Source organism: Cibotium barometz, chromosome 23, assembly GCF_041138505.1.
Source record: "Cibotium barometz isolate CiBa-2024 chromosome 23, ASM4113850v1, whole genome shotgun sequence".
In the NCBI taxonomy this organism is placed as follows: domain Eukaryota; kingdom Viridiplantae; phylum Streptophyta; class Polypodiopsida; order Cyatheales; family Cibotiaceae; genus Cibotium; species Cibotium barometz.
Window position 1 is genome coordinate 1,179,419 of NC_141068.1, and position 24,269 is coordinate 1,203,687.

Here is a 24,269-nt window from a genome sequence, read left to right on the forward strand (position 1 = left end):
TATGAGGTATTTTTATAGTCTGGACACTAAAGATGGCAAGTTTGGTCATTTTTATAGAGTGATTGGCAATATAAAGCACAAATTTGGATATTTTTATGAGGGAAGGCCACTTTTCGGCTTTAGCTAAGGGAAAAGCAAGCACATGCTGGAAATAGGGGAGGTCAACTCTATGAAAAGGGGGAGAAGGGATGCGCACAAGGATTGGGGAGGAGAGGACAGCGGGGATCCTCTAGATTTGCTGGCCGTACAGGACCTTCAGCTGCAGACGACTCCTCTCTCTCTCTCTCCCGGCAGTCATACAGGGGCCCACAGGCGGGCGGGAAGCCTCTATCTACAGGCGGGCAGTCCACTTTCTCTTCTCTCTCTCCCGGAAGTCATACAGGGGCCCACAGTCGGGCAGCCTCTTTTCTCTACAGTCAGGCAGCCTTTTCTTCCGGTTGCGCTGGCCATACAGTATACTGCCCTGCCCTTTTTCTCTTCCGTAGGCCTTACACAGGGTACAGCAGCCCCTTCTCCTCTTCCTGTACAATCTGTACAGAGGAGCAGCAGTCGTACAGCACTACAGTCCATCCATACGCTGGTTGTACAGAAAGTACAGTAGCGGTACAACATACCTTTTCTTTGGTGCATGCCGCACACGTGCTGAGAACATCCCATGTGCAGCAGCCGTACAACGGTACAGTTCAAGATCACACGTGTGGAACCCAAGGGCTGGTTTGGGGCCTGCTTTTAGGGGCTTCTCTTTGTTGACTGTTTCTCAGCCTTTCGGGGGCTGAGTTGTTTCTCTAAAGTATTGGTGGAAAGATTTGGTGTTGTTCACACCCGCACCTTGGTTTGGTTGTAACCCTTTTATTCATCGGAATAAAGCAGTTCCTACGGGGGGCCGGCCGTTCCGGCTCACTGCAGTGTTTTGATATTGTCTATGGTTATTTTCTGCTGTGTTTTCATATCTTTGTTGTCATCTGAAGTGTCTGTTCATTGCATCCAGGTTCCCGTCCGGTTTCATTGTTCCTTTTGCATGTATGTGGATGGATCCCCGGAAGGACTCCAGTGTGAGCCCACTAACATGTCAACAGGAGTTTACATCTTTTGCATGCATGTGGACCATACATGTTGCCATGTCAAGCCGTAGAAGCCACACATGTTCTGTCATGTCAAGCCTCACAAGCCATACATGTTACCATGTCAAGCCTCAGAAGCCACACATGTCCTGTCATGTCAGTGGGTTCACACCAGAGTCCTTCTTGGGGATCCACTTGTGAGGCTTGACATGGCAGGACATGTGTGGCTTCTGAGGCTTGACATGGTAACATGTATGGCTTGTGAGGCTTGACATGACAGAACATGTGTGGCTTGACATGACAGGGCATGTGTGGCTTGTGAAGCTTGACATGACAGGACGTGTGACTTCTGAGGCTTAACATGATGGAAACATGTATGGCTTATGAAGCCCGACATGATAGAACATGTGTGGCTTATGGAGCCTGACATGATGTGCTCTTCTTACAGTACATGCATAGCAGATACAGCCTGACATGATGTGCTGTTCTTACAGTACATGTATGGCAGATGCAACCTGACATGGTGTGATCTTTCTCAAGACTAGCAACCCTGGTGCTCACTTCGTACTTGGATTTTGGAATCTGGATTTATAGCTTTCATGCATGGATGATTGGCAGTGGATCTGCTATTCTTGAAGGATCTCAGCGGTATCAGGTTTATACAGTTGCGGACAACCACTTTATAAGACGGAGGGGATGTCACCATTTGGTCCCTCACCTGTCTCGACTGGTGTTTTATACACTAGGTGGAACCAAGGTGTGAACGGGGATCTTTCCACAAAAGAAAGCGGGAGCATTAACCGGCAAGGTTTTGGCCTGAAAGATGGCATTTGGACAAAAGTGGCATATGGGATTTTCATCATTAAAGTGATGAGTTAGTGTTTTCATACACTACTAGTAAAGGGGAGGACATTATTATTATTTGGGCATGGCCCAAAAAGTCAATAAAAGCCAGGCGCCCACCTTTTATGAGGTACTTTTATAGTCTGGACATTAAAGATGGCAAGTTTGGTCATTTATAGAGTGATTAGCTATATAAAGCACAAATTTGGATATTTTTATGAGGGAAGACCACTTTTAGCTAAGGGAAAAGCAAGCACATCCTGGAAATAGGGGAGATCGACTCTATGAAAAGGGGGAGAAGGGATGCGCATAAGGATTGGGGAGGAGAGGACAGCGGGGATTCTCCAGATTTGCTAGCCGTACAGGACCTTCAGCTGCAGACGACTCTTCTCTCTCTCTCTCTCTCTCTCTCTCTCTCTCTCTCTCCCGGCAGTTATGCAGGGGCCCACAGGCGGGCAGCCTCTTTATGTACAGGCAGGCAGTCCACTTTCTCCTCTCTCTCCCCCGGAAGTCATGCCAGGGCCCACAGTCGGGCAGCCTCTTTATCTACAGGCAGGCAGCCTCTTTTCTCTACAGTCAGGCAGCCTTTTCTTCATACAGTATACTGCCCTGCCCTTTTTCTCTTCCGCAGGCCTTACACACGGTACAGCAGCACCTTCTCCTCTTTCTGTACAGGCCGTACAGAGGAGCAGCAGTCGTACAGCACTCCAGTCCATTCATATGCTGGTTGTACAGAAAGTACAGTGGTGGTAGAGCATACCTTTTCTTTGGTGCAGGCTGTACAGGAACTGAGAACAGCCCGTGTGCAGCAGCCGTACAACAGTGCAGTTCAGGATCACACGTGTGGAACCCAAGGGCTGTTTTTAGGGGCTTCTCTTTGTTGACTGTTTCTCAGCCTTTTGGGAGCTGAGTTGTTTCTCTACAGTATTGGTGGAAAGATCTGGTGTTGTTCACACCCGCACCTTGCTTTGGTTGTAACCCTTTTATTCATCGGAATAAAGCAGTTCCTACAGGGGGCCGGCCGTTCTGGCTCAGTGCAGTGTTTTATGGTTATTTTCCAATGTGTTTTCATATCTTTATTGTCATCTGAAGTGTCTGTTCATTGCATACGGGTTCCCGTCCGGTTTCAAACGGAGAAACAGAAACGGAAACGGTGACTCTCAAGAAATGGCGTTTCCGCGTTTCGGGCTAGGAAACGGCCGTTTCTTGTTACTATGCCCTAAACGCACTGACTTATGGTTGAAGACTGACGTTGATCAATGAGGCAGCGGCTCTTGTTCCGAGGAAGCCACTCAGGTACTCCTTTGAGGACCTAACTTCCATGGGCTGAATGCTGAGGATTCACCTAATGCATGCTTGACCTTCCTGATGCTTCTTAATTGCTTGCGTTCACCTTGCTTGGACCTATACACCCCTTACAACAATGCTATTGAGAACTGCGACAATACCCTCGTGGTGCAAGCTTGACGCCCCTAGGGTGGAGGTTGGTCCTCACACAATGAAGGTACGGTGGGTGTGGCTACTAGTCAAGGCATGACTACTAGTCCGGAAATGGGAACTCTACATATTCGACTACTAGTCCGGGTATGGGAACATATTCTGATGTGAAGCTGACTTTACATATCCTAATGTGATGTTGTGGGTCCTGCAGTGCTTGGTGATGAGGCTGCACCTGATGCTCTGATACCAATGTGACATAGCAGAACCCTTCATGTCTTAATCACAGCCCTTGAGCACTCTATAGGAACATCTTGATCAAAAAACGCACGAGAGAATGTATGTATTATGTACATGGACAAGGTTACATGTATGCTTGGCCATAGGCCTTCCCAAAAGGGCTACCGACTACTTCTACTGACTATAAATGATCCAACTCCAAGATGGAGAGAGATGAATAATGTAAAAGATGATGCTACTTCTATATATATTGTAACTATTTGACCGTCCGAGCTCTTTTCACATGATGGAACTCATGCCCGGACACTTGGACAAGTTGATGGATACATGGGAGCAGGGTTCCTAAAGCTGGCATTGGACAAAGCACCAGTATTGGTCAAAAAGAAGGAAAAAGCAAAAAGTCAAAATATGTTGACCAAAAGCTGAGGGCACCATTGGAAAGAGGACATCGAACTGGATCAAAAAGCTAAAAGCCACTTTTCCAAAAAGTTGCTCCAAGGCCAAAAGCAAGGCCCTGAAGCTATAAAAGCACAAATCAAGAACTTTCGCTATTATGAATATTTAAATGAGAAAAAGCAAAAGCAAGTAGATAAAGCGAAAACAAAGCAAGGACCCTTTTCAAGTATATAAAGAAGCTTGCACCCTCTTGGAGAATGAGCCATCTTGGGAGACCCATCTTTGAAGGCTTCTTCATCATCTTCATCATCAAAATCTCCCTCTCCACCCTCAGCCTCTGCCCCGCCTACGTCGCCTCTGCCGACTGAACCACCAGCACCACCGCCGCCCAAAGCTCAGCTGCGCCAGCTTTGCTGCCCATAGCCCAGCTTCGCCGCCTGTTTCCTGTTTCCGCCGCCTCCTCAGAGCGCCACCGCCACCTCCTTCCAGCACTAGTTTCGCCTAGCTGCGCCACCAGTGTACGCCCCTGCTCTGCCTGTTGCCCCTATGCAATACCTCCGCCTCCTACTGCCACCGCTGCACTTCCCTAAGAAAAGCGCCACCACTGCATCCCTCTGTGAGCAGCAACTCAACCAATAGTTGAACGCCACCACTAAAAGAAGCACCGCCTCCTTGAGCTGATTCCTATCCAACCCTACAACTACCATCTTGAAAGTGAACCTTTTTTTTGGGATTCTATTTGACCAGTTTTTGGTGAGGAGACACTTGTGGGAAATCTGGGAGCATCAAACTTGATTCAGATATTGGATATTGATACTAGCCCGATGTAAGACTCTTGTAGGTCTTCCTTGTGGTGAGCTTAAGTATCAAAGATCTTGTGCCTCGATATCAGAGATCGTGTGCCTCGATATCGACTCCAGCACCGACCTCGTCATCAACATACTTGTTTGATATTGTATTCATTTATTGTATTGGTCCTGGCTTGGAAAAGCCCATGGATTGCTCCTAAAATAAATTCCTGAAAAGGAGGCAGGACCTATTCCCCGCTCAGCGTGGTGTACTGTGTAAAACCCCTATACCATCTCTCTCTTCTCCTTCTCTCTCTCTATCTATATCTCTTGGACACATGGTTGAATCTGTCAGTGCACGCTCCGTTGGGCTTACAGTGGTATCAGAGCAGGACTTCTCTTGAAGAAATCTTTAAATGGACTTCAAGCCGGGAGAGAAGAGCGTCAAGTGTAAATGCTTTTCATGGAAAGTGGGATACCCAGAAAGCTTTATCCTTTGTCAAGCAATTTGATGTTGCTTTTGGCGGTGACAACTACTTTGAAAAGTCAAAACTTTGCATGGTTCATATGCATTTGAAGGAAGAAAATTAAAGACCGATCCCCATCAAGAACCAAGTCTCAAGAGAAGAAGTTTAAAGATCGATCTCAAAGGAAGAAGTTTAAAGACCAATCCCCATCAAGAACCGAGTCTCAAGAGAAGAAGGGGAGTGGGGACAAACCCCCACAAGAAGATTGTCCCTCAAGCTACTCGTTGAAAAATTAGCAAATTGACAGCATTATTTTGGGGCTTTTCATCATTGAGCCTGAAATTGCGACATTGGCATACATTGGCATTGATTTTCTCAGATTTGGTGCATAATTGCACTAAAAATTTGGGGATTTTGCAAAAATTAACACTATTTGCAGGGTTACCAAAGATATTTGCAAGCATTTTTGCTATATTACAAGTACATTGCTCTGGCATTGGGGCATTTCCCCCAATTTTTTGGATGTTACAACATTGGAACAGGTGATAAAGACACAATTGGGGCATTTTCCCCGATTTCTCAGATTTTTGCCTATGCATTTGTGACAACCATGTCTTGGAATACTAGTGATTTGTTTGGTATGCTCTCCATTGATGATAAGTTGGATGGCACCAACTATCCTATGTGGGCGTATATGATGAAACATGTATTAGTTGCAAAGAATTTGTGAGTCTATGTATCAAGGGCTGATGTCAGGCCCATTGTACCTGCACGAGCAGCTAGTACTTCAAGAACCATTGATGCAGGTGATGATGTATCTTCAGGTGGTGCTACATCTTCTACACCTTTGCCACCCACTCCAGAACAACTCAGATGGGATGCCAAGGATGCTCAGGCACATGCTTTGATTGCCCTTTCATGCAAAAGGCAGGTTATACCGCACATTCATTCATGCACTTCTGCTAAGGGTGCATGGGATGTACTTGCTTCTTTGTATCACGTTCCCAATGAGGCTCGTGTTGCCTATCTTCACAAGAAGATTGAATCTGAGCATTATGGATGAGGGTGATTCAATGGACAAGTTCCTTACCCGCATCAAGGATTTGCGAGAGCAGCTCATCAACATTGATGAGGTCATTCCAGATGGTTCACTTGTATCTACAGTGCTTCAGGGTTTTGCTACTACTCTTCGTCTACTCATGAAGAGTAATCCAAACTTGTATACCTTTGATGAGTTGGTGACTCTCTTATTGCAGGAGGAGCACTCTCGTTCTAATAGGACCACTACGCTTTCAGCTGCTCAGGCATTTGGTGACTTTGATCGAAACAAAGGTAAATCTGGGGCTGCATCTAGTGGTAAGCCTAAGGGCAAACCACATGCCCATTCAAATTCTACCTCGTCTAAAGAGGGTGAAACCAAGAAAAAGAAGAGATGCAACTATTGCAAAAAACCTGGCCATCTTATTGAGGAATGTAGGAAGCGCATTGAGAGTGAAAAGAAAAAGCAGCAGCAAGGTTTGGCTCCTATTGTGGACACTAAAGAAGAGGCTAACTTTGCTCATGAGGGATATGCATTAGTGGTTACATGTAGTTTGCATGCTTCTTGTATGTCTATCTCAGCTGAAGATTGGTACTTTGACAGTGGTGCTTCTAAGCACATCACTTCTTGCAAAGATCTATTTGCCAATTTGCAGGATTCCCCTCCAGGTGACATAGTTATGTGTGCCAATGATGCCTCTTACTCCATCAAAGGCATTGGCAATGTGGAGCTACCAGCATGTAATGGGGATAGTTTCTCTTTGTGACACTTTATATGTACCAGGCATTAAGAAGAATTTATGTTCAGCCCTTGCATTATCTAGGTTTAAGGTTCAGTTTTCTGACCATTTTTGCTCAGTGTATGACACCAGAGATTCAGCTTCTCTTATGCTTTCTGGGACATTATGCAGTGGCTTGTATAAGCTTGACATGTATGACAGGAGTACTTATTCTCATGATGCTATGCTTGCATCCACCTCCCATGTGTTGAGTGACACTGAGTTATGGCATGCTCGGTTTGGCCACTTGAATTTTCCATCTCTTGTACGCTTGCAAAAGTAAGGTATGGTGCATGAGCTTCCTCCTATGGAGGTTCCCTTCAAGCATGTATGTGAGGGATGCATCCTTGGAAAGATGCACAAAAATTCCTTTCCTAAAGATGGTGCTATGAGGGCTGTCCATCCATTACAGCTCATTCATAGTGATCTTTGTGGCCCCATGAAGAGGGATCCATCTTTTGGAGGACACTTGTACTTCATCACGTTCATTGATGACCACTCGGTTTGTTGGGTGTATGGTTTAAAAATGAAGTCAGGTGCCTTTGCAGCTTTCAGAGACTTCCGTCCCATGGCTGAAAATGCTTGTGGACACAAGCTTGTCACATTGCGTACAGATCGAGGGGGGGAATATTTGTCAAATGAGTTCACAGCTCACATGTAGTTACATGGTATTTCCCATCAGTGTACTACCCCCTATACTCCTCAGCAAAATGGAGTTGCAGAGAGACGTAATCGTACACTTATGGAGATGGCACTTGCATGCTCAAGAGCAAGGATCTGCCCAGTAAGTTTTGGCTTGAAGCGATTATGTGTGCCAATTATGTGCTTAACCATTGCCCCATTAAAGCCTTGAAATCTATGATTGCCTATGAGGCATGGAATGGCAGGATTCCAATGGTGACCCATATGAGAGTCTTTGGATGTTTGGCATATATGCATGTGCCCACACAACAAAGACACAAGCTTGATGCAAAGGCAATCAAATGCATTTTCATTGGTTATAGTATTGAGAGTAAGGGATACATACTCTATGTACCTAATACAGGTAAGATCATTGTGTCAAGAAATGTTATCTTTGATGAATATGCATCTCAACCACTTGTCTCATGTACCAGACAGCCATCTATTGGGCCGGAAGATGTGTTTGATACTTTGTTGCCTTTATTCAACTCCAATGTGGATAATGTAGAGCCAGTTTCAGCTCATTTACAGCCACCTATGCCTGCTGAAAATCAGCAGCTGAACTTGCCCCAAATTGATCCTGAAATGCCTCAAATTGATCAAGATTCCTTGGGTGATGCATTGGCAGAGGAAGATGCAGATACTAGGAAGTCAAAAACTGTTCCTAGATGGCTGGTTGAGACTTTGCGTGATAGCAAATAGTCTACATTTATGCTAGGTCATACACGTGCTGCTTCTCGCCATGCATCTTCACATTATGTGGATACAGCTCTTGTTGCCACCGCTTGTAATGAGGAACCCATTTCTCATGTTGATGCATTGGAGGATAACAATCGGATGGCAGCCATGAGTTCGGAGTTGGACTCCATTGACAAAAATGGTACTTGGGAGTTATGTGACTTGCCTCCTGGCAAGCGTGCCACTGGCACAAAATGGGTTTTCAAGCTAAAGCGTAGGCCTGATGGTTCAGTGACGAGCATGTCATCCACATAAAGAATAAGGATGAGAACATTGTTCCCAATGTGGTGTACATAAAGTGTACTCACTTGATTTCTAATGCACCTTCTGAAAATCTTTTTGAACTTTTGTTTCGGGGGAACTTCTTCTAATAAGAAGAGAGATTTTTCCATCAAAAAAGGTGATATTTCAGCTTTTAAAGCTGATTTGTAGCATGCATTTGATGTCATAGACATGGGGCATTTACAATTTTACATTACTATTTGGCCATACAGTTTATACCTTTTGAGGGGGATATCATGTTATCTTAGTGCAAATATGTTGAACAGCTCCTTGAGCGTTTTCACATGACAGATTGTAAACCTGTTTCTACTCCTATGGAACTAAGTTTAAAACTGTCACTTGAGCATGCTGGTGAGCCTTTTGATGTTGCCACCTATCAGCAGGCTGTGGGATGCCTTATCTATTTATGCTCTACTCGTTTGGACATACACTATGCTGTTTCTCAGTTGAGCAGATTCATGCATTGTCCAAGCACTATGCATTGGCAAGCGTGTAAGCGTGTCTTTCGCTATCTTAAAGGCACTGCAAACTTTGCCTTGTTTTATGGCAGTTCTTCTACACTATGCTTGCTTGCATTTACTGACAGTGATTGGGCAGGTTGCTATGACACGCGAGTGTCAACCAGTGGTAACTGTTTTCTTCTTGGTGACTCATGCATCTCATGGCTCAGTATGAAGCAGCCTACAGTGGCCACTTCTAGCTATGAAGCTAAATACAAGACAGCCTTTACAGCTACTGTGGAATGTGTTTGGCTACAATGCCTTTTAGCCGATCTTGGTGTTGGACAGCAGTCCCCTACCACCATTTACACTGACAGTCAGAGTACTTTGGCAGTTGCACGAAATCCAATAATTCATGCCCACACAAAGCATATTGAGGTTCACTATCATTATGTCAGGGAAAGGCTCCATGCAGGAGAGATTGACTTAGCTCATGTGTCTACACATGCCAATATAGCAGATGGGTTTACAAAGCCTCTTTCGAGGGAAAAGTTTGAAGCTTTCCGCAAAGCTTTTAGCTTACAGCCTCTACCAAGGTAGTCTGTTACACCCTGTCTCCGATCAAACCATTCACTTGAAGGGGATTTGTTGGTCATGACTACTCCCGGCTAGTTCAGGTGTGAACACAACTTACTCACGGGCACTTTTTCCCTGTGGCTCGACACAGGTTTTTTTCCCATGTGAACATACTTATGTGTGTTGGGCACTTTGCCCTAGGCTATATCTTGTACTCATAGTACTTTTGTACTCATCATTATCATAAGAGTACTTTCCAGCAACTAGCTCTCTCTCACGTGTGGTTCAAGCTGTGTGTGTGTGGTGGTGGTGGTGTACAGGCAAGCTTTCCTCAACCCCAACATGGGAGGCAACGATGCCAGATGACCCATTGGATGGCAATGATGCCAAATATATTGGACTTCACAATCGGGCGGTCATTGCGACCTTAGTTGCCAAGAAACACGTTTCTTCCATGAAAGATCTTGGGAAAACGTTTTTGAAATGTTCATGTTTGAAACTCGTGTTTCTTTGAAGGCTTTTTTTTTCTCTCTTTTTTTTAAACATTGATGGGTTTCTTGAAGTATTAAGGTTTCAGTTCTTTTATTTTTAAAAGTGACGGGTTTTTAAAGATCGGCCAGTAATTGTGACCAGATGGCCCATATGATTGTATTGGATCATATAGTCGGGCAGTCAATGCAACCAGATGGCCCAAATGACTATGGAAGACTTCTTGGCGGTCCTAATGACCAAATGGCCTTGAAGATAGTCTAAGCGGTTTCCCTTGGAAACTAGATGGCTCAACACAGTTTCGATGAAACCAGACAGGACAATCCATGAACAGGAGGATCATTACTTGTGCATTGCATACTGATGTATGCATACTGATGTATGTTTGAATTTCTTTGACTTTGTGTACTGTTTTTGATGTGTGGACAATGCTTGGATTTATGGCATGTGATAGTCCACTAGGCTCCAGACTACCTGGGCAGTACCTGGAATACCCAATATACGCGAATGATGCATACCTGTTTGTTGACTAGCTTGTGTCTAGTTTTTGCAAAAGAAGAGTATGCATTTATTATATCTAACACATGTAACAAATTATGAAGAACTTGTACCATCAAGAACAAGGACATCGGTCAAAGAAAAGACATAAAGATGTTGCCAAATGAGCAGAAGGCACTACATATATGAGGAAAGACCAGATGCACAAGAGTACCAGATGGGGCTAGTACCATGATCATATGGAATATTTGTACCCCACAGTTGAGGACAATTGTGATATAAGAGAAAGGGGATGTAACTATTTGGCCCTCCAAGCTCTTTTCACATGACGGAACTCATGCCCGGACACTTGGACAGGTTGATGGATACATGAGCAGGGTTCCTAAAGCTGGCATTGGACAAAGCACCAGTATTGGTCAAAAAGCGGGAAAAAACAAAAAGTCAAACTATGTTGACCAAAAGTTAAGGGCACCATTGGAAAGAGGACATCAAACTGGATCAAAAAGCTAAGAGCCACTTTTCCAAAAAGCAGCTCCAGGGCCAAAAAGCAAGGCCTTGAAGCTACAAAAGCACAAATCAAGAACTTTGGCTATTATGAATATTTAAAAGAGAAAAAGCAAAAGCAAGTAGATAAAGCGAAAGCAAAGCAAGGACCCCTTTTCAAGTATATAAAGAAGCTTGCACCCTCTTGCAGAATCATCAAATTTTGGAGCAGACCCATCTTTGAAGGCTTGATCATCATCTTCATCATCAAAATCTCCCTCTCCACACTCAGCCTCTGCCCTGCCTACAACGCCACCTCTACCAGCTGAACCACCAGGTGGCTCAACTCCGCCAGCACCTCTGCTGCCCAAAGCCCAACTCCGTCTCGCCGCTGCCTTCAAGCACCAATTTCACCTGGCTGCACCACCATTGTATGTCCCTGCTCCGCCTACTGCCCCTGTGCAGTTCCTCCGCCTCTTGCTGCTGCCACCGCTGCACTACCCTAAGAAAAGCGCAACCACTGCATCCCTCTGTGAGCAGCAACTCCGCCAATAGTTGAACGCCGTCACTGATCCGTCTTCTACCGCCTTTGTGCAGAACTGAAAGAAGTGCCGCCTCCTTGAGCTGATTCATGTCCAGTCCTACAGCTACCATCTTGAGAGTGAACCTTTTTTTTCGGATTCTATTTGACCAGTTTTTGGTGAAGAGACACTTGTGGGAAATCTGAGAGCATCAAACTTGATTCAAATATTGGATATTGGTACTAGCCCAGTGTAAGACTCTTGTGGGTCTGAAACCGATCCCGTCAAGTGGGAAGACTCCGTTGGACACCCACACGCGTAATAGCACAACTTAAAATCACAATTTGAAATGGACAACTTAATAACAACTTGAAATTGAAATGAAATGGATAGATGGACACCAGCACTGGGGCCAGAAGGGACCGACCCCCCCCTCAATATATGATATATTTATTGGGAGTATTTAACAAATACAATGCTCCATGGGTTCCAAGAACCAGATGATGTCCATGTACATATGAATACAGTACCAAACAAATAGGCTCGAAGTCAACGATCGAAGTAGATGCTCGAAGCAGAACGACCACTAGTGTGGTCCAATCTCTCTGGTCCTGTGCTTTCACTGGACTCCGTGGAGAGCACCCAACTGGTGTTCCAGGACCACGCACAAACAGGCGCTCCCGTACTAACGCCTGGCTCTCCCGATCTTAGCACCTTTGGACCGAGGTTCTCCAATAGCTTGGACTACCCGGCACCGAACGGGTGTTGCCGTGGAGAGAGTCCCTTATCAAATTTATCACAAAATACTTTACTTAAATCTGAAAAATTCACTTACTTGCAGGTTGCAGATTGTAGACCAATACCTGAGGTATTCGTGTGTGTAGCTACTTGAGTGGGATACCAAGTTGTAGCCACTTGAAGATAGAGAATACCGCCTATGGAAAACAAGTGCAACCCCCTATTGTGCAGGACACAGCCTGCCTTCGTGTGGAGGAGTTTGTCTTGCTACAGCCGCCTAGTGATGCAGCTGCCTGGTGAAGAACACAAACGGAAGGAGAGGCTTGCACAGTTGCCAACTGAAGACAGGCACAGCCTCCTGCTGTAGGCACAGCCGCCTGAGAGAGAAAAGTAGCCGCCTGATGTATAGAGGAGGCACCTGGCTGCTGTGCACAGCCACTTGGCTGTAGCCTGCGTAGCTGCCTGTAGTGGGTAGCTTGCTGGAGAAACAGGTGCAGCTCGCTGCAGGGGGCCCACGACTGCCTGCAAGAGGAAAAGGGCCGCGCAGCCTGCAGTTGTGCAGCCGCCTGCTGATGGAACCACAGCCGCCTGGTAGGGGAGGGAGAAGCAGCCGTACAGTAGGAGATGGCAGCATGCGCAGCCTGTATGGGAGATGGCAGCATGCGCAGTAGTCTTGTTGCAGGTGGAGCGCACAGCCTCCTGGAAGAGCATGCGCAACCAGCTCAGCCGCCTGGGAGCAGAGGCGTAAGAGATGGTCGCCGGTTGAGTCCTACGAAAGGTGGTCGCCTTTTTTTATGAGTATTGGAGTGGAGTAAACAAATAGTGATTTCCACGCTTGCATGTGGGTGACCAGTGTGGGTAGGTGGCCATGCACCCACCCCCACACACACACTTAAGTGGGGCTCCCCACCTTGGCCCCTAAGTGGGTGCCCAAAGGGGGTGCCCACTTTTAAGTGAGTGTGAACATAAAACCTTATAAACAAAAGGGTTAGAAATATAAAATGTTAAACCAACATGGGCAATACACTTACCACCTGTTCACATGCACCAAAACTTGTCAGAAGACAGAGCAGACTTCACGACTCACTGGCAGGCGTCCCCGCTCAATAAGTGACACGTCAAGCAGGCAAACACAAAAATACAAGTCATGCGAAAACAGTTTCAAACATGCAGAACATGAGTGCATGTGCAAATAGTATCATGGACATATCTCCTGTTCATGGAACAAGTACAAAATATCTGTCGGCACAAAAATGGCACGACGTAAAACATAAAAACCTGGTCTTCCTATGGAGTGACAGTCCCATAGGTAAGACACAGTTCCAGGCACGAGCCTCCCTATGGAGTGACAGTCCCATAGGTAAGACATGGCACGAATACTGACTCTTCCATGGCGTGACAATCCCATGGGTCGAACACAGTCCAGGTCATACACGGGTGGCACCAGTCTGGCTCCCGTCCATACGACACCATCCTGCTAACACACGGGTGGCACCAGTCTGGCTCCCGTCCATGTCAGCAAAATACTGGCCTCTTCACATGAGACACCAGCTTGGCCTCAAGTGAACGAGACGCAAAAACTGGAGATGGATCAAATGGTCGGCCAATTGGTGACATCCCCCCGGGCTTCTAAAGAGTTGTCCTCAAGATATGCCTGCAACAACTGTGGGTAATCAACAAAATAGTCCTCATTTACCCAGAGTTGTCCTCAAGATATGCCTGCAATAACTGTGGGTAATCAACAAAATAGTCCTCATTTACCCATTTTGCATCAATGGGCAAATAATTTTTAAACTTCACAAGGTATCTCCTGGAAAGCTTCCCTGCAGGTAGCTTTCGCTCCTTGTGAAAAACAATCTGTTCTGGCTGGAGGATCTCCTCAAGCTCTTCAATCTCTGGCGGATCTTCTGTGTGACAGGCTCATTAGGATCTGGCCCCACATATTTCCGAAATAGACTCACATGAAATGCATTGTGAATCTTCCAGTGACTAGGCAAAGCAAGCCTGTATGACACTTCATTGATCTTTTGAATTACCTTGAAGGGTCCATAATAGCGAGGAGAAAGCTTAGGATATGATCCTTCTCGTCCTGGCCTCTTCCGAAGCCTAGCCTTCTCAAATTTCAGCAAAACCCAATCACCTTCTTTGACTTCCATGTCCCTTCTATGCTTGTCAGCAGCCATTTTATGCTTATCTTGAGATCTTGCAATGGCTGTCCGTACCTGACCAAAGGATACATCCAAGTCACGAACATATTCATCAGCTGCAAAAATCTCATCCTTTGTACGAAGGATGGGTGGCAATACCACTCTGCCATAAATAATCTCAAACGGAGCCGTTCCCGTGGAGGCATGGATTGTATTGTTGTAGGCAAACTCAACAAATGGAAGATACTTCTCCCATGCAGTCTTTTGATCTGCCACATAACATTTCAATAAATCCAACACGCCTGAATTTGCAGCTTCACTTTGGCCATCCGTTTGGGAATGATAAGCTGATGAAAACTCAAGTTTAGTATCCATATTATCAAATAAAGCCCTCCAAAAGAGGCTTGTAGTCCTGGGATCTCTATCCCCAACAATGGATTTAGGCATACCATGATGCTTGAAAATATTAGCAAGAAAAAGCTTTACCATATGATCAGCTTTAATGGTTTTCTTGACAGGCAAGAAATGAGCTTGCTTGCTAAACCTGTCCACAATGGTCCAAATAGCATCATTCCCACGCTGGGATCTCGGCAAGTTCATAATAAAATCCATAGTGATACTTTCCCAAGGTTGCGAGGGAATAGGCAATGGCTGAAGCAAACCTGGAGGTTTTTGCCTGTCAAATTTCACCTTTTGGCAAGTAACACATGCACGTACATAAGCCTCAATGTCTTTACGCATGCTTGGCCAAAAGAAATATCTCTGAATCATGCGAGTAGTAGGCATGATACCTCTATGACCAACATATGGTGGAGCGTGACATTCGTCCATAACCTTTGGACGCAAATCCTTCACCACACATAGGCAATTATCCTTCATAAGATAACCCTCGTTGATAACATAAGAGGCATGTGATGACTAGCCATCAAATCAGTCCATATATGGCAAAAATCAGCATCCAAATGGTACAAATCTCGCATAGCAGATAAGTCTCCATGAGAGGCCACTGAGACTGCAACTACATAAGGCCTCCTGGATAGTGCATCCGCCACCACATTTTTCTTTCCTGGAGTATGCACAATCTGAAAATGAAACATGGAAAGAAAGTTTGCCATTCTCATCTGCTTCTCCGAAAGCTTTGTCTGAGATAGAAAGTATCTCAAGCTTTGATGATCTATCTTGACTACAAATTCAGTCCCAAGAAGATAATGTTTCCATATCTTTAAGGTATGAATTATACAGCCAAGAGCTCTTTCTCATAGATGTCCATATGAAGCTCAACATCATGCAAACGACGGCTTTCGTATGCAACTGCATGCCCTTCTTGATTTAGGACAGCTCCTATGCAATCACCACAAGCATCACATTCAACTACGAATGACTTGTGCAAGTCAAGAACAATCAATACTGAACCACATATAATAGCATGCTTGAGCTGCAAGAAAGCATCATGTTCTTTTGAAGTCCATTTGAAAGTGATTTTCTTCTTTGTGAGATCATGTAGAGGAGTGGCAATCATAGCAAAATGCCTTATGAAACGCCTATAATACGAACATAATCCCAGAAAACTACGTACTTGATGTACGTTTTGCAATTCGGGCCAATTCCGAATGGTCTCTATCTTTGCAGGATCCATTGTAACTCTATCTTTGGATACAATATGACCCAGATAATGAATCTCTGAAAGGAAGAACTCACTTTTCTTGGCATTAATGAAAAGTTTATGCTTCCGCAGCTCTTCGAACACTGTGACCAAATGAGTTTTGTGTTCCTGCTCATTCTTGGAGAAAACCAAGATATCATCAAAGAATACTCCTGTGAATTTGCGATGGAGTCGGAATATCCTATCCATCATACAATTAAATGTGGCAGGAGCATTGGTGAGACCAAAAGGCATTACTGAAAATTCATATAATCCGAAGGCTGTCCTGAATGCAGTTTTATGAATATCTTGTGACACCACTCGTATCTGGTGATAACCACTCTTCAAATCAAGTCGGCTGAAACAAGTCAAACCATCAAGCTTATCCAAAATATCATCAATTCACGGAATTGGGAATCTGTTCTTAATGGTAAGCTTGTTCAAAGCTCTATAGTCCACACACATACGGAATGTCCTTCTTTTGAACAAGAAGCACAAGAGAGCAGTAAGGTGAGGAACTGGGCTGAACCAAACCTTTCTCTAAAAGTCCTTTTGAACAAGAAGCACAGGAGAGCAGTAAGGTGAGGAACCGGGTTGAACCAAACCTTTCTCTAAAAGCTCGTTTACCTGCTTCATGATCTCTTCTTGTTGTGCGGCACTCACTCGATATGCGGGTTTGTTATGAGGAGAACTACCTGGCACAAGATCTATGCGGTGATCTTCGGGCCTTTGGGGAGGTAATTCACCTGGCAAAGTATCAGCAAAACAGTCATTGAATGCAAAAAGAAAATTCAGCCTATCATTAGACATAGCATCCACATTTTGATGATTTGGCACAAGGCTATCACGCACAAAAACCAAGTACGCAGAAAGACTCTTTTTCATTGCTTTATTAATTTGGATGTGTAATACAAGTGGGATGGAATCCCCTTCTTTGCGAGCATCAATAAAATGCATGTGGCCTATATGCATAAAAGAAATCATATTGGACTTGTAGTCTTTGCGGGGCTCAAGCCTATGGTGCCACAGCTTACCCAACAATACATCATATCCATTTAGTGGAGCAACTAGGAAATGTTCATTATCAAGGTAGCCCTGGATATGTATGCACAACTTCCCTATCAATGGGGTAACCTGCACCTCTTTACCAATAAATGCAGCTTCGGCTTCAATCTGAGGTCCCATGTTCTCAACCTCAATACCCAATGCAGCTGCCATTTGCATAGAGATGAAGTTATCAGTTGCACAGTCATCAAACATGAATAAGGCGGACTGATCCTTGATTTGCCCCCAAGCCTTGCAAACCATCCGCTCTTTTGCATCATGACTTATATTTCCTTGCACATCAGGAACTGCATGTACATTAGCCTTGGTCTGCTTGTCCTCGTGCTTAGGTTTGCGATCTGGGCATTGTCGAAACATGTGGTCTTTGCTACCACAAGAAAAGCATTTTCCATCCTTGGCATATTGCTCTCTTTGCTCCGGGGTTAAGCCGAATTTGTTCTTCCTTGGGCCCTGATCTTTAGATGTGGTATTTTCAGCTTTACCACCCTTGTAGGCCTCCCGGAAGTTCTTTTTAGGTGGCTGTCCACCCTTTTGCAGATTTGGGACAGCCTTGTCTTTCCCCTTTGAACCTCCTTGATTCTATTTAATCTTGAGCACCAATTGCTCCGTAGCAAGAGCAGAAGCTGTGAGCTGTTGCAAAGTATGTTTCGGGTGTAATTCAATGCCCAAACGATATGCTGGTTGCAGTCCAGAGCGAAACTTCCTTTTTCTTTCATCCTCAGTGATTTGCATAAAGGGAGTTACTTCCAGCAATACTTTCCAGAACTTGTTGACATACTGTTGCACGCTTTCATTATCTCTTTGCTCCAGCCTGTCCCACTTTTGAGTGAGAGTTTGCTCCGCATTTGGTGGCAAAAACTGAGCATAGAATCTATCCTTAAATTCCTTCCAGGTGCGAATGGGATCCTTGGTGATCTTTTCAATGATCCACCAATGAGCAGTGGTCCCTTTCAAAAACATGCTAGCATGGTGTACTTTTGACTTTTCAGTGAAGTCCTCATCGCTAAAAGCAATGTCGAACTGTGCCACAAATGCTAACACTTTAGAAGCATCATGTTCACCATGAAAAACATCAAATTTAACAGATTTGTCACCTGCTTTGAATTCCTTGAGCTTTCTGGCATGAGGCTCATGGTCTTCTCTTTTTCTTTTCCCCTTATCCAACCGGACAGCCCTATTTGCATGGGCTCCATGGGCTGTCATAGAAGTTTCATGAGGCACGGTGGCATGTGCTCCATGAACTTGAAACTCAAATGCATGTGACTTTTCTGCATATGGCAATGTCTCTCCATGAGACAACTCAGAAGGCAAAATTTTTCTAGCAGACCTGTCACCCTTACCATGGGATACATGTCTTGCATGCATGTGACTTTCATGCCCTCCATGAGTACTAGCATACATATACCTGTCAGGCTTTGTGCCTTGTGGGGAAGACGCATGACGAGAGGTGACTGTCACCTCTTCCTTTTGCATATAAGACTTCAGCCTTTGAGATGCGGGATTTCCATGCTTCAAACGAGGTGGATTTCTGAATTTCAGCTCTCCGTCGTCCCCCTCTTTGATATCACCCTTGCGGAGGAGGTAGGCAAATGCCAACTCCCTTGGCTTCTTGCCCACTTCCCGTGCCAAAGACTCAAAAGTTACATCTACCATTGCATCAGCCTTCCTAGCTTCAATGGCACTTTGCACATGGGGATCTTCATGCAAAAATTTTAACTCTTGCTCTTGTGCCTGCAAAAGTTTTCTCATATGTTCCATTTCAGCCCTCATTGCATTAGGCTCTTGTTCAAGCATGACTGTCTTTCCTGGAGACAGTTGACCCTTTGATTCACTATCATTAACCCTTTCAAGGGGCTTGTGTCTTCCTCGCAGGGCATCAGAGACCCACGAGAAGCACTAGATGGACCCCTCGAATTTGGCACTTCCAAAGGGTTGCCTTGGCTGTCCATTGCGTTAAGTGTGCTAGAAAGCCGGGTGTCCAGTACACAGGTTCGTTTCCCCACTAAAAAGAGGGAAACAACCGTGCTCTGATACCAATGAAACCAATCCCGTCAAGTGGGAAGACTCCGTTGGACACCCACACGTGTAATAGCACAACTTAAAATCACAATTTGAAATGGACAACTTAATAACAACTTGAAATTGAAATGAAATGGATAGATGGACACCAGCACTGGGGCTGGAACGGGCCGACCCCCCCCCCTCAATATATGATATATTTATTGGGAGTATTTAACAAATACAATGCTCCATGGGTTCCAAGAACCAGATGATGTCCATGTACATATGAATACAGTACCAAACAAATAGGCTCGAAGTCGACAATCGAAGTAGATGCTCGAAGCAGAACGACCACTAGCGTGGTCCAATCTCTACGGTCCTGTGCTTTCACTGGACTCCGCGGAGAGCGCCCAACTGGTGTTCTAGGACCACGCACAAACAGGCGCTCCCGTACTAACGCTTGGCTCTCCCGATCTCAGCACCTTTGGACCGAGGTTCTCCAATAGCTTGGACTACCCGGCACCGAACGGGTGTTGCCATGGAGAGAGTCCCTTATCAAATTTATCACAAAATACTTTACTTAAATCTGAAAAATTCACTTACTTGCAGGTTACAGATTGTAGACCAATACCCGAGGTATTCGTGTGTGTAGCTACTTGAGTGGGATACCAAGTTGTAGCCACTTGAAGATAGAGAATACCGCCTAGAGAATACCGCCTATGGAAAACAAGTGCAACCACCTGTTGTGCAGGACACAGCCTGCCTTCTTGTGGAGGAGTTTGTCTTGCTACAGCCGCCTAGTGATGCAGCTGCCTGGTGAAGAACACAAACGGAAGGAGAGGCTTGCGCAGTTGCCAACTAAAGACAGGCACAGCCTCCTGCTGTAGGCACAGCCGCCTGAGAGAGAAAAGTAGCCGCCTGATGTATAGAGGAGGTACCTGGCTGCTGTGCACAGCCACTTGGCTGTAGCCTGCGCAGCTGCCTGTAGTGGGTAGCTTGCTGGAGAAACAGGCGCAGCTCGCTGGAGGGGGCCCACGACTGCCTGCAAGAGGAAAAGGGCAGCGCAGCCTGCAGTTGTGCAGCCGCCTGCTAATGGAACCACAGCCGCCTGGTAGGGGAGGGAGAAGTAGCCGTACAGTAGGAGATGGCATCATGCGTAGCAGTCTTGTTGCAGGTGGAGCGCACAGCCTCCTAGAAGAGCATGCGCAACCAGCTCAGCCGCCTGGGAGCAGAGGCGTAAGAGATGGTCGCCGATTGAGTCCTACGAAAGGTGGTCGCCTTTTTTTATGAGTATTGGAGTGGAGTAAACAAATAGTGATTTCCACGCTTGCATGTGGGTGACCAGTGTGGGTAGGTGACCATGCACCCACCCCCACACACACTTAAGTGGGGCTCCCCACCTTGGCCCCTAAGTGGGTGCCCATAGGGGGTGCCCACTTTTAAGTGAGTGAACATAAAACCTTATAAACAAAAGGGTTAGAAATATAAAATGTTAAACCAACATGGGCAATACACTTACCACCTGTTCACATGCACCAAAACTTGTCAAAAGACAGAGCAGACTTCATGACTCACTGGCAGGCGTCCCCGCTCAGTAAGTGACGTCAAGCAGGCAAACACAAAAATACAAGTCATGCGAAAACAGTTTCAAACATGCCGAACATGAGTGCATGTGCAAATAGTATCATGGACATATCTCCCGTTCATGGAACAAGTACAAAATATCTGTCGGCACAAAAATGGCACGACGTAAAACATAAAAACCTGGTCTTCCTATGGAGTGACAGTCCCATAGGTAAGATACAGTTCCAGGCACGAGCCTCCCTATGGAGTGACAGTCCCATAGGTAAGACATGACACGAATACTGGCTCTTCCATGGCGTGACAATCCCATGGGTCGAACAGAGTCCAGGTCATACACGGGTGACACCAGTCTGGCTCCCGTCCATACGACACCATCCTGCTAACACACGAGTGGCACCAGTCTGGCTCCCGTCCATGTCAGCAAAATATTGGCCTCTTCACATGAGACACCGGCCTGGCCTCAAGTGAACGAGACGCAAAAACTGGAGATGGACCAAATGCTCGGCCAATTGGTGACAAAGTCTTCCTAGTGGTGAGCTCAGGTATCAAAGATCTTGTGCCTCGATATCGACTCCAACATCGACCTCGTCATCAACATACTTATTTTGATATTGTATTCATTTGTTGTATTGGTCTTGGCTTGGAAAAGCCCGTGGATTGCTCCTGAAATAAATTCCTAAAAAGGGGATTGGGCTTGTTCCCCACTCAGCATGGATTACTGATGGTCACCACGAAACGTTTCATTGCTGAAACGTTTCAGTGTCGAAACGATCTATTTTGGAATGAAACGTTTCAACTGTGGATAGGTGCACAATGAAACGGTAGATCGAAACGATCATATGCATAAAAATTGAGAAGATATTGCCATAATGTCACATTGAAGAAAGAAGGATGGTTAAAACATAAAAAAGAGAAGAGAACAAAAGAGACAAACAGAAAAGAAGGGAAGTGAAAGACTTAAAAATATAGAGGTGTTAAAGCATAGAACACAATTTTTTGTCCCGCATGAAACGAAATGGTTTCAATGATGCCCATGAAACGTTTCAATGCTGAAACGCGAAACGAGTTTCATGGTGACCATTGTACTGTGTAAAACTCCCATACCCATCTCTCTTCCCCTTCTCTCTATCTATATCTCTTGGACACGTGGTTGAATCTGTCACTGCACGTTCCGTTGGGCATACATATATGATGATTTGCTACTGGTCGGCCACCTTCTATTGCTTTCAGCCTATATTTAATCCCATGACTGAGTAAAATGTCAAATAAAGTGTTATCGCTTCACATGTGTGGTCATAATTGCTACGTCTGATCACGAGATGTTGCCGGTTGTGCTTAGATGCTGCCGCCGACTGGATGCTGCATGCCCTAAATGCACCAAAAGCTGCCCAATGAGGGATTTAGATCTGGGATTAGCCATGGCACTGCCTTGTGCATGTGACACTGTTGTTCCCCCTGGTGCTCCACATGATGATAAAGATCATCAAGAAAGATAATCCAACTGGGATTGCCATGAGGTAGAAGAAAAGAGCTAGAAAAAACCAAATAAACCTCCATCCTGCAAGTCCCAAGAATGCATGTGCTGTCTGGGCCAACGAGAAAAAAATGGACGATGGAAAGAGTAAAAAGCTAGGGTGAAACCTGCCCTAGTGTGTGCATCGGAATAACCAAAAGAGGCACCCTCTTTAAATTCTAGAAAGGTTGTGTATGCTTTTTTCCAAGAAACTGTGTAGCTTTTATTATTTTTAAATAAAATCCCGATGTATGTTTATAAAAAGCAGCCCCATCATATGTGTGCCCATAAAAAGTAACCCCCTGAGTTTTATAAGAGATCTGCACATGCATGCTTTTTCTTGAAAAAAAGCATACTAGTGCCCCACAAAAAAACGTTTTTTTACTAAAAAGGGGGGTTTTCATGCTTCTTCAACATTTAAGCCACACGTTCTTTTTTCTCTAGCACTGCCCTCTCCCTCCTAACGATGACCTGAATAGTCTTGCGGCATTAAAACAGACCGTAAGACATTGATCTTTAATATGTCACCATCTAGCAGATCAAGTAAAAACTCTTTTTTCTGTGGGGAAAGCGGGTTGATAGGTCTAACAGAATCCCGCCTCGAGTAAAGGACCATAGCCCCCTTTTGTGCATGTATGTACACCTGTACGGCTGCCACGTGGCAGTCCGTACGATGTATCGTCTGTAACTTGCACCTACTTGCTGGCTGTGCACATGAAACTCCGCCTACAGGGCATCTTGCACTAAGGTTCCCACATGCACCTAAACCATGGTTGCACACATCTGTACATACACCCTATCCACGCACGCTCTCTCCCCTAACCTTGCTGGATTAGGCCATTAATCCCAAGGATTAGCATTAGGGGAATTTTAGAAAAAGGTTTTACAGCCAAAACAGAAAAAGCCTCTGCCATGTCTAAAAAGTGCTTCAAGGAGAAGTGGCAAACAAGTTTGGCCAAGGAGATGGAAGTTAATCACTACACTAAAGTCTCCCAGAGGGTGCTTTTTGATCTAGATAAGAATAAAATAGAATGTCAATTTACACCAGCCTTCAAAGGCGGGACTACACTCTGCTAAGAAGTCATGCAGCGAGGAAACCAGACCAAACTAAAAATGAAGACACCAACACGCTACCACATATAAAACAATCCAGCCAGGGCAACCCTCCAAAGGTAAGGTCACAAATCTTGCTGACCAACCCAACCCATACGCAAATGCAGATATGCAGCGAGGAAACCAGACCAAACTAAAAATGAAGACACCAACACGCTACCACATATAAAACAATCCAGCCAGGGCAACCCTCCAAAGGTAAGGTCACAAATCTTGCTGACCAACCCAACCCATACGCAAATGCAGATATGCAGCGAGGAAACCAGACCAAACTAAAAATGAAGACACCAACACGCTACCACATATAAAACAATCCAGCCAGGGCAACCCTCCAAAGGTAAGGTCACAAATCTTGCTGACCAACCCAACCCATACGCAAATGCAGATATGCAAGTCTCAAGGCCAAATCTAGCTGCCAACCACTGCTAGAAAACCTTTGAGATATAGAATCAGCCTGATCCAAGCACCGGATGCTATGTGCCCAATGCTCAAACACAGAAACAGCAACAGATTGTAGCACCTATATGTAATCCATACCCAACTATGCAACATCCATACAAATATCATAGCTCCAAACTGTTTCACATGCACGTGGGATAGAAAGAAGTTCAATTTGACATGTCATCAAATGGTCATTTTTTAAATGCAAGCAGTCATAGCTTGGGCTGAAGTTAATAACATTTACACTGCTTGGGAACAAAGAGAAAGA

The 24,269-nt window shown here is 45.1% G+C and overlaps 1 protein-coding gene across 1 annotated transcript in view; it reads right to left on the reverse strand.

The window, feature by feature from the left end:
- Nucleotides 1-24,269, reverse strand: part of LOC147625525 (UDP-glucuronic acid decarboxylase 2-like) — a 36,707-nt gene that overhangs the window by 10,359 nt on the left and 2,079 nt on the right. The gene's annotated exons all lie outside the window — the stretch shown is intronic.